The sequence below is a fragment of the Sinocyclocheilus rhinocerous genome, unplaced genomic scaffold (assembly GCF_001515625.1).
Source record: "Sinocyclocheilus rhinocerous isolate Xijiao unplaced genomic scaffold, SAMN03320098_v1.1 scaffold306, whole genome shotgun sequence".
NCBI lineage: Eukaryota > Metazoa > Chordata > Actinopteri > Cypriniformes > Cyprinidae > Sinocyclocheilus > Sinocyclocheilus rhinocerous.
The window spans coordinates 1,191,292-1,201,630 of record NW_015662161.1 but is presented as its reverse complement, the minus strand read 5'-3'; the positions used below and the strand labels follow the sequence as shown (position 1 = coordinate 1,201,630).

Genomic DNA, 10,339 nt, shown 5'->3' with positions numbered 1-10,339 from the left:
ATACTATTTATGCTTCCACACCAGAAATATCAGATCCAGCCCCGGACGCCTGATCTGATCCTGTCAGAAAATATCTGTTTTGTCTGGTAACAGAACAAGTGCAAAACTGTATTAACAGTCTTCTATCAGCCAAGAAGTTGACTGAGAAAAGCCAGTGAAGAGCAGAAGCAAGAGACAAAGTGATGATGATAAAAAAGGAGCAGAGTTTATTGTATAAACTTGTGTATGTTAAGTGTTCAGACTTCGTCTGACCAGCACAAATCCAACAAGTGTTATTATACCACAAGCAATAGCATTGAAAAATTACTTCACGACAACATCCCATGACATTAAAAACTTTGAAAGGAGATATTCTCTTATCTCTACTCATGAACACAAACATCCCTTGAAAAAGTAATGTAACTAGTAATGTAACTAATTACTCGTTACTTTTGAAATAAAGTAATCCGAACAGTAACGTGATTACTTTTAAAAGGAGTAATCAGTAATCAGTAATTTGATTACATTTTCAGAGTAACTTGCCCAACACTGCCTTGAAACCACACAATCATAAGACTAAACAACAATGAAAAAATTGTATAAAAACAATAATCCAGATTTCTCACCATAATAATATAAATGAGTAATCAATAAATAAATCAATGAAATGAGAATATAAATGTTTTAAAATGATTATTATAAATGATTATATGATTAAATGGAATAATAAAATGATTACATATAAAATGATAAATTATTATAAATTAATAAATGGAGAATAAATTAATATAATAGAAAGAAAGTAAAACAACACTAATGTATGGTTGCTCTCTTACTCTCTTAGTTGTATGCTGTCATATTACAACCTTTTTTTTTTTTCAAAAGATCAAGGAACAATTATATCAATTTAATGGTGATATTAGTGCATTTGCAAGTATCCCATCATTAACAATCCAAAGTGTAAAAATGAAACTCAGCTGAGAGTCATAACATGGATATTGTTATGGAGAAATTGCTCTACGCAGGTGTGATACCATATATGCCAAAATTACCAATTCATAAGGACATTCTGCTGTGTAAACATTGACTGTCCAGCGCGCACAACTCCAGATGTAACACATTTTTCATTCAAAATTAGTCTTTCATTATTATTCAAAGCTTCTACATGCAGTTTTGGACTCTTCAGCGTACTGTTGATCATAAATTGCATTATGTTTTGGAAGTGAGGTCAACTAGTAATATTTTTTAACTAAACTGTCTCTTGACAACAGTGAGCATTCCCATTTTGATAACTTTTCATATTTCTTCCCTTTATAATGTACCCAGAGGGTAATCTTTGAAGACATTTGTTGTCATTCGAACACACTGCTGTAACCGTTTCAACTGCTGGACTCCAAGGTTATGACTTACACTGGAAAAGTCATTGTTCATACCTAACTTACTGAATCCAAGTTATGTCTACAAATCAACTGTTGGGACATATGTTTCAGTGGGTGTGCACTTCAATTCCAGGAAGACATTGTAGTTCTTCTGGCATTAAACGGCAAATTAGTTGTACTATTAAGTCTTACACCTTATTTCCACTGTGGTTCTAAAGCATATTGTAGTGGACTGAATTGCCAAAAACTCTGTCTCCTAATCTGTTTTCCCATGAGCAACTCCAGGAATCTTTTCAGTCTGCTGAGGTGATACCAGCTGGACCGGACAAAAGACAAATTATTGTGGTACCATTCTAGTGTGAACTGAACAGATGTTTTAGCATTTTGTGTCACCACCAGTTTTGGGGAAAGTTACTTTTAAAAAGTAATACATTACAATATTATGTTAAAAAGCAACTAATTGTGTTAGTTAGTTACTTTTTACAGAAAGTAATGCATTACGTTACTTTCGTGTTACTTTTTGAGCTGGGCGTGCTTATTTGTGACCCTGGCCCACAAAACCATACATCAATGGAAAGTTTATTTATTCAGCTTTCCGATGATGTATAAATCTCAATTTTAAAAAAATTACCCTTATGACTGTTTTTGTGTCAAGGTCTAGGGTCACATATATTTTTAATAACAGAAAATCCAAAAGTTATATTTTTGCCAACTGTAAATGCCCTTTCACACCAAAAGTGAAATTAATAAGCCTCTGGCTGAAGGAAGAGCCTCTGCCTCTGCACCTCACTCCCGATTTCTCTCAACACATGGAATTGTTTGAAAGAGTAACTCACATATTTTCTTGTAAATTTTAAAGTAAAGAGTTATTTTACTATAGTTACTTGAAAAAAGTAATCTGATTACATAACTCGCGTTGATTGTAGTGCGTGTACCCCCAACACTGTGCACCAACCCAAAGTCTCTATGATATTCTGATCTTTAAATATATTCATCCTTATAAGTCACTCTTTCAGAGCAATTCTATTATTTATTCTATGTTTTCTGGCTTTCAGGGTTTTTTTTTTTTTTACATCATTTTTGGCCAATATCCAAACCAACATCTGCCCATGTTTTGATTATTTTTGTAGTAAAATATGGCAGGATTTTACATCAGGTGATTAACTCGGCACCCTGAAGTGAGCACTGAACATGGATCAGTATGAACACTCAACATTAGAAGACATTAATTCATGGGCTTACCTTGAGATCAACAACTCTGTAATGCTGGGGTCTTTCACAAAGAGACAGAGAAGAGGATCCAGTTGCTAACAAACTAAACAAAAGTAGGGAGGCATAGACAAAACAGAAAATCCAACACAGGGCAAGGCAGGCAAAACAGAACTGAAACAACAAGCACAAAACATCCACAAAAGAAAACACCCAACAATGAACGAAGAGAATAACTAAGAATAGGTGAGGGAAATTATAACATTTTGACAGCACTCAAGGGTAACTATGCAAAGGCAAAACAGGAACTACGCGTTTGATACGTGGTCCGAAGCACTGATTCTAAAGTTTCAAAGCTCATGATGCAGTGTTTTAAAAATCAAATTGTGAAAATAAAACGAATAAAATCTCAATACAGTCAGCCTAATTTTGACAATTGCAGCCCATGAAACTTAATCATAAGCAAGCTAGTCTGGCATAAAAATAGTGTTGGTTCTGAAATGCCACAAAAACTCATGAATTTATCCAAGATATGATTTTTTTGTCCAAGAAATTTGGAAGAAAAAACAAAAACAAACAAAAAACAAAGCATATACGTACTTGGCCTATGTACTTTAACTATTTCTGAGATATGTTCAAAGTTACATTTTCTAAGATTACCTGGCCTACACTAGCAAGTATACATTAAATTAAAAGTATATTGCCACATACTCCTGAACGCTCCTTTATGACTCACCCTGTGGCCCGGCAGAGGTGGAGAGCTATGGCATCACTGAGGCTGAATAATTTATTGTGGGAGCTAAGTGTTTCCATTCGCAGCCAGGGCCACTAAAAACAAGCAGGATCTGGGTTTCTGGGGGGCCCTCTCATAAAATCAAAAATCAAAAATGGATGTATAAGTCTATGGAATTTTTTCACTTTTTACCACCCAGCAGGCGAAAATCAATCAGTTTCAAGTTTGATTTTTTTTTTCTGTTACAAAAGTAATAGCCCATGTCTGCTGTATTTGAGGTGTCATTCATGGCGATAACAGAAATGGTGTGGGAGGAGTTACAAATCTGCACTGAAAAAAGTATTTAAAGGGGTCATATGACGTTGCTAAAAATAAACATGTAAATACATGTAAATATTTTCAAAATATATGCTGTATGTGTGTGTCTTTATGTGTGTCTTTATATATACATCATATATATACACAGTACACACATTTATTATGTAAACAAAAACTTTTATTTTGGGTGCGATTAATCGCGATTAATCATTTGACAGCACTAATGTAAACACAATTATAATTTCTTCATGTGACTTCCACATCATCAAATTAAGTTATTTTAAGGAACCAAATTAAGTAGTCTGAAATTGATTTTATACAGATCAATTAATTCAATTTTATATACACTTTACATCATAGCACTGAATCGTCCCTTCGTAGGGAGTTTGATTGACGGGCAATCTGACCAATCATAACGCTGAATTTGCCATTTTTGTCTGACACACAAACCAAAAAAGATTACCGTCGATGGACTTCAACTTTAAAATGGTGTGTATTGACGTCTTTCGGCAGTTGAAATACGATAGCTTATGATCCTGTTTATTTTGTACTATAACTAGTAAAGAGGAACAGATAATCGGTTCACATGCCGCTTGAACTGAGGTGCTACAGTGATCTGTCACAACACATTAGAGAGACACAAAATGGTATTTATCATTTAAATTTCTTAAAAAATGACAAAATTTGAAAGTTGAGACTTTGTTTCATATCTAAAGTGACCTGCTCTGTCTTGTCTATGGGGTCTATGGGTGTTGTTGTATTGCCTGCCTTTTATTTGTAATACAAATTCATAACATTAAGAATGACACTCAAGTAATTCCACCTAATTATAAGTAACTTTCCGAATGAACTAAAGTCAAATAACTCTTAAAACTGTGTGTAATATTATGGCTAATAAAAAACTTGGCTACTCTAAGATGGATGGATATTGAGGGAAAAGCATTTTGAGGCAACTGGGACTTTCCTAGATTGATTGCTTCCACTTTTAAAATATATTTCTGGGAAGGTGCTTTGTCAGTACTCAGTGAATGGTCATAGGAGGTGTTCTGGCAGAAATGGATCATAAGTCACGCAGAGAATGAGTGAGTATTTCACAAGAGCCATGAATAAGTTGGAAATTTGTTTTCATTGTGAAGACATTCAGTGCGTATTGTATGATAGGTCAATGCATTGGTATAAAAATAAATGGTAATGACATCTCATATTGAAGTCTGCTGGACCTACAAAGTATGTATTTGCTCTTAATTTAGTGAAATAAATTTTTTTTTATTTAAGGTCAGTGTTGACACCTTCAGAGCAGTGGAGGACTGCTAGAAAGCTACATTATTTTATATGCATGGTGTGATAATAAAGAGAATTAAACTCCTTATGTATCATGTTTTTTAATGCATGACCCAAGTAAGGAACTCCTACACTGTTTTAACTAAACAAATTATGATCTTCTGTATACTGTATCTGATTTTAAATATTAGTGATGAGCGGCATTTTCAAGCAGTCTGATGGAGTGAATGCATAGAGGTGAACATTACTGATTGTTAGTCTTGGCCTGTGTGTAGATCAGCTAAGATGAAGTGGAGCAAGTATACAGTATCTCTAAATAAACAAAAAAGACCTATTCATGACCAAAGGAATAATAACAGTAATATTTGCAGGAGGCTGATGATATCGGATTCATCTCTGCATGGATCTTCAGTGTTAAGGCATGATCATTACAGTCACACTGAGGGCATTCATGCTGAGACGGGGATCTTTGCAAGGTATTACTTCCCACTGAAGTACTAAAATGCTGTAGTCTGATCAGTTTAAATCAGTCTTTGTTGCCTTTATGTCACATGCCATGGTTTGTATTGGCATGTTGTGAAGTACATATGAAAGCTAATACAACATATTGGTGACTGATTGTATTGAAGAAATTCTTTATCAAGTATCTTGATGTTGGTTTAATTTAGGTTAACAAACGGAGTTCAGAGCAGCTGTTAGGAATGTGGGTGACAAACCCTTGTGGACAAATCAAAACATGATAAAACTGCATTACAATGGAATTTTACCAACATCTGTGTAAGTTCATGGTTCATGGCGTGAGATGAGATGCAATGGCCAAAGATGTGCCCGATGCATTTGTACATAAACCAACAATTGTTATTGTTAAATAATTGTTGCTCAATTACTGAATATGGAAATAAAACTAATGACAAAAACTCTGCTGAAGGCCTGTTTGGGCCAATATATTTTTAAAAGTAAAATTTCCAATGTAGCTCTGCAAATAAAGGCTTTTTAAAGATTGCATTGACATGGAATTTTGTTTCTCTCATGAGGAAGGATCCACTTATAATTGTGTAAAACAAATGACTAACAATAAATAAATAAAATATTAAATTAACTATTGAAGGAAATCAAAGTATAATTAATGTAATTTGTTTTTTATTATTGTTTCTATTATTATTTTTACTATTTTACTATAAACTATACTATAAACTATAAAATTAGTGCTGTTATGCAAATTCAAATGAGATTAGTTTTCACTTGACTAGCAATATTACCCCAACAAGCCAATGTTTGCCAAAACATCTTAATTGCATTGTCTGAAAATTTGTATATTTTTAATTAGTCAGTGGCAAATTCTTTAAATATAAAAACGTACTTACAGTCTGTGAGTCAGCATCACACACAGCGGGCTAGAGTGAGCGGAGGCCGGAGGCCTAGAGTGAGCGGCGGCGGGCGGGCTTGCGGCAACCACATGTGACGACCCCGGGCTGGGGTCCTTATTGAGGTCCAACATAAAACAAAAAGGCTGATTTCCTGTAACCCAAACCTCTCACAGCAAACCAGAGTGAGAGGAAGAAAGACCTGCAGCAAGCCTGGAGCAGCCAACACATGAGTCAGGTTCCACATTCAGACATGTTCTAATTGGGCTGTTCTCATGTGCAAGCTGTGTATGTATATTTGCATGAGTTAGAGCCACAGACAAAAATAAATGTCTCAGACTTTGGAGATCAGTTTTTAGTGGGCCTTAATAGATTTTTACATTTTCTGAAGAAAATCGCACCGCCACAATGCCAGGGTATTCTGAATGTTTTTTTTAGCACAGCTCTCCACAACAATCTTCATGAATTGAGGTGTCATTCCTGTCTGTTGCATGCTTGTGATAATTATAGTCCCATATATCTTCCACCATATGCCATATAAATGCATGGAAAGTCATGTGGTTGTCTTCAAAGAAAAGGATCGCATTAACGAAATTAGTTGACAGTGATATCCAAGATTATTTTTGACATGCTTTTAACCTATGTAGAAAAAGCAACTCAACAAGCGCAAATTTATAACCAATAGTACTCAACTTCATAATCATTCTACCCAAACTGTACACTGGGACCGAGCAAAACCACTACAGAATCAAAGTCCATGCCCTCATCAACCTTTTCCCATAACGGAGGCTCAAACTGATTGATTTACCATCAATAGAGACACCCATCTTCCCAGAGTTGCCCACCCCAAGTCCATCATGTAAACAGACCAGTAAGTCAAGGCCAGTAAAAATCACTAGCGTCTCCGCACCATCCGCTGCGAGGCAGAGCCGGATCTCAAGTACAGCGACTGTGGTTGGGCCAGACCGCCGCCACTTCCTCACATTGCATGGCTGCTTCTAACCACACCATTATGTGTTCATTCTCTCCATGTCTTCAGGCTTCCCAAATCCAAGTAGCTGAAAGGTACGTGTTAAGAGTTTACACAGAAAATCCCAAAAGAGCTTGCTGTTTATCACGCAATGGAGAGGAGAGCAGTCAAGCGGGTACCCTTGGGTTTAATGCTTAGGATGGGTCAATGTGCCTAGATTTTCCACAACAGAAGTGAAACACGCAAACAAGCACTGCACTTAGCTTATGCTGGATATACACTGCACAATTTTCATTTGCTGACAGGAGATCATCGACAAAAGCCCGAAATCTGAGGCAAATTGGTGCTTGTCCATGTGACTGACAATCACATGAAGCGAATCAAAGACGCGATCTGAGAGAAGCTCTAATGCATCACAAATTCCATAGGAACATTTAGGAGGCTAAACATCCGGATGCTGTCCGAAATCGAATACTTCCCTAATATAGAGTATGTGAAAAACAGTATGCCAAAAGAGCAGTATATCTAAATTGATAGTATTGCAAAAACAGTAAGCAAAAAGTAATTGGATGACCTACTACTTCAGTTGGAAGTATGAAATACTAATTTGATGGACAGTTTACTATCCCCTGAGGTCACAGGAGAGGATTTATGAATGGGAGTGAAGCGACACAAAGACTGGTAGGTAACGTGACATTAAGAGCATGGCAGATATAATAAATCCAAAATTCATTCATACTATATATCATTATTATACTTTTTTAATGATCGCATAGTAAGTTCAAATTCAAATGTAGTATCTACTCAGTACACGGTTTTTGTCATGCCGAGAGTATGAAATGTGTTTGCAATGTGAAATGTGTTTTAACTAGAAATTACATTGGTGATGACCTACAGCCAATGAGAGAGCACGATACAGGGCAAGGGAAATCTCAGGCAGAGGAGACATGTTATGTTGTGTTTCATTTCTTGTGCATGCAATTTGTACATGAGGCAGAGTTGTCGGAGATTATTCCTAGTGAAATATTATGTAACGTGTGACCCCAGTCGCCGGTCCGTTGTGTAATGTGCAATCCACAGCAGCTTCATGATACTAGAAAGTTGTGTAGTGTGAAAGGAATACTGACTTAGACACGACATGTACTCCAGCCATTTTTACAAGTCTTTCTCCAGAAGTCAATACTCCAAGGGGTCCTCTATCCTTGCCAGAAGAGAACAATCTATGCTTTTAGCACACATTGGTCTCTAAGTTTTTTGTCAAAGTCACACACCAGTCACACATCAGGGTGGCGAGCAGATGCTTAACTTCTTGTGCCAACAGAATGCAGTAAAAACAAGGTTCCTCCACAAGTGTGTCAGTTTAAGGAGGCGCTTACATGACACCATTTTCAAACATTTGGCCATCCATTTACACATTGGCATTTTGGGGGCCTGAAAGCACAGACTTTTGAAAATGGGTTTTAAACTGCAAGTTTCTGAAATAATATGGTCATCGTCTCCGATTTTGTAAACTACAGAAACGTGAATTTGTGAAAACGGTGCATGCGTATTACGTTTTCAGTCTATAGGTATGTGTGCAGGTGTGCAGTGTTTCTTTACAAAGTGACATCTCCAACTGCTGGCCTGGCATGCATAATACAGTTTTTAGTTGTTTTTAAGAATCAGTGTGAACGGGGATCGTTTTGACAATGTCGTCGTCTGAATGTGAAACTTTTCAAAAGTGCAAAAAAATAAATTTCCTTTTTTAGTACATTGTTGTCATGTAAAATGAATCAACGTTGAGCTAAATTGAGATCAATAATGGCACCATTGTTGGCAGATCTGCTTTATAGCTAAATTGAATTGGTTTTATAATTGATGGACTCTGCAACATTATCACAGTTCTTGACCTACATTGAATCAACATTGAACTAAATTGTTGAATAATGACATGATTGTCTTCTGTAGAGCTACAGAAGCAACATTAACACTGCTATTTTTCTGTTTATTACTGTGAAATTGCTTTAAAACAATTGTTGTATTGTTAAACTCAATTTGTTATCAACAAATCAATCCCCTCACAGAAGAGTGACAACAAATAGTGACAATAAAGAATGTCTGAGTTTATTTTACACTTGCCTTGATCACAAAAAATACAGTAAATAAATATAGCATTATGAGTTTACACTTATCAACAAAGTAATAATAAAAAAAAAAAATCACCACACATGAAACAATGACAATAAAGCAGGATTCGAGTGCATTACTGTTAAAGGGTTGATAATGTACAGAATCTTGTGAAATTTTTAAATATCACAATTTACACAACTACAGTAAATTGATTACGGTGTTTAAATTATGCCGTAGTTCACTCATTTGTTTTTTTCCAGTGGGGTGAAGTTGCTAAGCCATGCAAAATGACACTGGTTGCAGATCTATGTGGACCTGAGGAAAAAATAAAGACACTTTCTGTGATCCTCAATAGAGCTCAACAGTCACATTATGAAAGTAAATCTAGGAATCAAAAAAAAAAAAAAAAAACGGTATGCTCCTGTAGATACGGTTTTAACTTGATCCAACAATCAGACGCTGTCAGACATGGAAAACAGCGGCGAGTGAAAGTTAACTAGGCAATTATTACATAATGTATTATTGCATTTTTAATAATACAAATGATATCACTTTTTTATTTTACTTCTCAACTACGTTTATGCTGTGTTTGGGGGGATCTGTGGTACCTTTTTTTTTTACCCAACTACAACATTAGTTTGCATATGAAATATTACATTTTTAAAAACACTTTAACAAATTATCTAAATTTACATGAGCTGTCGACACCGATAGCCCTGTGGGCAGCGTGCTGACATGTAGCACGGAGTACGTTTACATGGACAACAATACTCCGATTATAATATGATTAAGACAATACTCTGATTAAGAATCTACCATGTAAACAGAGATTTTTGATTACCTTAATCCGGCTAAAGACATATTCGAAGTAAACAGAAATCGAATTAACACATGTGAAGTATTCCTATTTTAGTCGCATTACTGAAGTGCAGAATAGACATGTAAACGCCTTAAATCACATTATTACCGTCATGTAGGACTTTTCGCCGCATTTTGC

General features: G+C 35.7%; 1 protein-coding gene and 1 long non-coding RNA gene across 2 annotated transcripts in view; one reads left to right on the top strand and one right to left on the bottom strand.

The window, feature by feature from the left end:
* The first annotated feature begins 1,994 nt into the window (after positions 1-1,994).
* The window catches only part of LOC107727537 (uncharacterized), a 22,045-nt gene continuing 13,700 nt past the window's right edge, over positions 1,995-10,339 (top strand). Inside the window, exon 1 of the long non-coding RNA XR_001638370.1 lies at positions 1,995-2,007. This is a non-coding gene — a long non-coding RNA (uncharacterized LOC107727537). The remainder of the gene's footprint in view (positions 2,008-10,339) is intronic.
* The window catches only part of LOC107727535 (synaptosomal-associated protein 47-like), a 14,615-nt gene continuing 13,701 nt past the window's right edge, over positions 9,426-10,339 (bottom strand). Inside the window, exon 6 of the mRNA XM_016537427.1 lies at positions 9,426-9,657. The gene's annotated coding sequence lies outside the window, so the exon portion shown is untranslated. The remainder of the gene's footprint in view (positions 9,658-10,339) is intronic.